We start from the raw sequence: 3,266 nt of genomic DNA, 5'->3' as shown, positions 1-3,266 counted from the left end.
GGAGAGGAGCCGGTACAGTCAGGAGAGGAGAAAGTACAGTCAAGAAAGGAGAAAGTACAGTCAGGAAACGAGAGGAGACAGTACAGTCAGGAGAGGAGAGAGTGCAGTCAGGAGAGGAGACAGCACAGTCAGGAAACGAGAGGAGACAGTACAGTCAGGAGAGGAGAGAGTGCAGTCAGGAGAGGAGACAGCACAGTCAGGAGACGAGAGGAGACAGTACAGTCAGGAGAGGAGAGAGTGCAGTCAGGAGAGGAGACAGTACAGTCAGGAGAGGAGATAGTACAGTCAGGAGAGGAGACAGTACAGTCAGGAGAGGAGACAGTACAGTCAGGAGAGGAGAGAGTGCAGTCAAGAGAGGAGACAGTACAGTCAGGAGAGGAGGCAGTACAGTCAGGAGAGGAGGCAGTACAGTCAGGAGAGGAGAGAGTCCAGTCAGGAGAGGAGACAGTAGAGTCAGGCGAGGAGAGAGTGCAGTCAGGAGAGGAGACAGTACAGTCAGGAGAGGAGGCAGTACAGTCAGGAGAGGAGGCAGTACAGTCAGGAGAGGAGACAGTACAGTCAGGATTTGAGACAGTACAGTCAGGAGTGGAGGCAGTACAGTCAAGAGAGGAGAGAGTACAGTCAGGAGATTAGACAGTACAGTCAGGAGAGGAGACAGTTTAGTCAGGAGAGGAGAGGAGACAGTAGAGTAAGGAGTGGAGAGGAGGCAGTAAAGTCAGGAGAGGAGAGGAGTCAGTACAGTCAGGAGAGGAGAGGAGTCAGTACAGTCATGAGAGGAGAGAATACAGTCAGGAGAGCAGTCAGTACAGTCAGGAGAGGAGAGGAGTCAGTACAGTCATGAGAGGAGACAGCACAGTCAGGAGACGAGAGGAGACAGTACAGTCAGGAGAGGAGAGAAGACAGTACAGTCAGGAAACGAGAGGAGACATTACAGTCAGGAGATGAGAGGAGCCAGTACAGTCAGGAGATGAGAGGAGACATTACAGTCAGGAGACGAGAGGAGACAGTACAGTCAGGAGAGGAGAGAGTGCAGTCAGGAGAGGAGACAGCACAGTCAGGAGAGGAGAGAGTGCAGTCAGGAGAGGAGACAGCACAGTCAGGAGACGAGAGGAGACAGTACAGTCAGGAGAGGAGAGAGTGCAGTCAGGAGAGGAGAGAGTACAGTCAGGAGAGGAGACAGTACAGTCAGGAGAGGAGAGAGTGCAGTCAGGAGAGGAGACAGCACAGTCAGGAGACGAGAGGAGACAGTACAGTCAGGAGAGGAGAGAGTGCAGTCAGGAGAGGAGACAGTACAGTCAGGAGAGGAGACAGCACAGTCAGGAGAGGAGAGAGTACAGTCAGGAGAGGAGAGAGCGCAGTCAGGAGAGTAGTCAGTACAGTCATCAGAGGAAAGGAGACGGTCAGGAGAGGAGAGAGTACAGTCAGGAGATGAGAGGATACAATAAAGTCAGGAGAGGAGACAGTAAGGTCAGTAGAGGAGAGAGTACAGCGAGGAGAGGAGCCGGTACAGTCAGGAGAGGAGAAAGTACAGTCAAGAAAGGAGAAAGTACAGTCAGGAGATGAGACCGCACAGTCAGGAAACGAGAGGAGACAGTACAGTCAGGAGAGGAGAGAGTGCAGTCAGGAGAGGAGACAGCACAGTCAGGAGACGAGAGGAGACAGTACAGTCAGGAGAGGAGAGAGTGCAGTCAGGAGAGGAGACAGTACAGTCAGGAGAGGAGACAGTACAGTCAGAAGAGGAGACAGTACAGTCAGGAGAGGAGACAGTACAGTCAGGAGAGGAGGCAGTACAGTCAGGAGAGGAGGCAGTACAGTCAGGAGAGGAAACAGTACAGTCAGGAGAGGAGACAGTACAGTCAGGAGTGGAGGCAGTACAGTCATGAGAGGAGCCAGTACAGTCAAGAGATGAGAGGAGACATTACAGTCAGGAGACGAGAGGAGACAGTACAGTCAGGAGAGGAGAGAGTGCAGTCAGGAGAGGAGACAGCACAGTCAGGAGAGGAGAGAGTGCAGTCAGGAGAGGAGACAGTACAGTCAGGAGAGGAAACAGTACAGTCAGGAGAGGAGAGAGTGCAGTCAGGAGAGGAGACAGCACAGTCAGGAGACGAGAGGAGACAGTACAGTCAGGAGAGGAGAGAGTCCAGTCAGGAGAGGAGACAGTACAGTCAGGCGAGGAGAGAGTGCAGTCAGGAGAGGAGACAGTACAGTCAGGAGAGGAGGCAGTACAGTCAGGAGAGGAGGCAGTACAGTCAGGAGAGGAGAGGAGACAGTACAGTCAAGAGACGAGAGGAGAAAGTACAGTAAGGAGAGGAGATGAGATGAGACAGTAGAGTCAGGAGAGGAGAGGAGTCAGTACAGTCAGGACAGGAGAGGAGTCAGTACAGTCAGGAGAGGAGAGGAGACAGTACAGTTAGGAGAACAGAGGAGACAGTACAGTCAGGAGAGGAGAAGAGACAGTACAGTCAGGAGAGAAGATGAGACCGTACAGTCAGGAGAGGAGAGAGTACAGTCAGGAGAGAAGAGGAGAAAGTACAGTCAGGAGAGGAGACAGTACAGTATAGTCAGGAGAGGAGGCAGTAAAGTCAGGAGAGGAGGCAGTGCAGTCAGGAGAGGAGACAGTACAGTCAGGAGAGAAGAGGAGTCAGTACAGTCAGGAGAGGAGAGGAGTCAGTACAGTCATGAGAGGAGAGAGGACAGTCAGGAGAGGAGTCAGTACAGTCATGGAGTGGAGTCAGTACAGTCATGAGAGGAAAGGAGACGGTCAGGAGAGGAGAGAGTACAGTCAGGAGATGAGAGGATACAATAAAGTCAGGAGAGGAGACAGTAAGGTCAGTAGAGGAGAGAGTACAGCGAGGAGAGGAGCCGGTACAGTCAGGAGAGGAGAAAGTACAGTCAAGAAAGGAGAAAGTACAGTCAGGAAACGAGAGGAGACAGTACAGTCAGGAGAGGAGAGAGTGCAGTCAGGAGAGGAGAGAGAGCAGTCAGGAGAGGAGACAGCACAGTCAGGGGAGGAGAGAGTGCAGTCAGGAGAGGAGACAGTACAGTCAGGAGAGGAGACAGTACAGTCAGGAGAGAAGAGAGTGCAGTCAGGAGAGGAGACAGCACAGTCAGGAGACGAGAGGAGACAGTACAGTCAGGAGAGGAGAGAGTCCAGTCAGGAGAGGAGACAGTACAGTCAGGCGAGGAGAGAGTGCAGTCAGGAGAGGAGACAGTACAGTCAGGAGAGGAGGCAGTACAGTCAGGAGAGGAGGCAGTACAGTCAGGAG

The sequence above is a fragment of the Oncorhynchus mykiss genome, chromosome 22 (assembly GCF_013265735.2).
Source record: "Oncorhynchus mykiss isolate Arlee chromosome 22, USDA_OmykA_1.1, whole genome shotgun sequence".
Taxonomy (NCBI): domain Eukaryota; kingdom Metazoa; phylum Chordata; class Actinopteri; order Salmoniformes; family Salmonidae; genus Oncorhynchus; species Oncorhynchus mykiss.
This window is presented reverse-complemented; position numbering follows the sequence as displayed.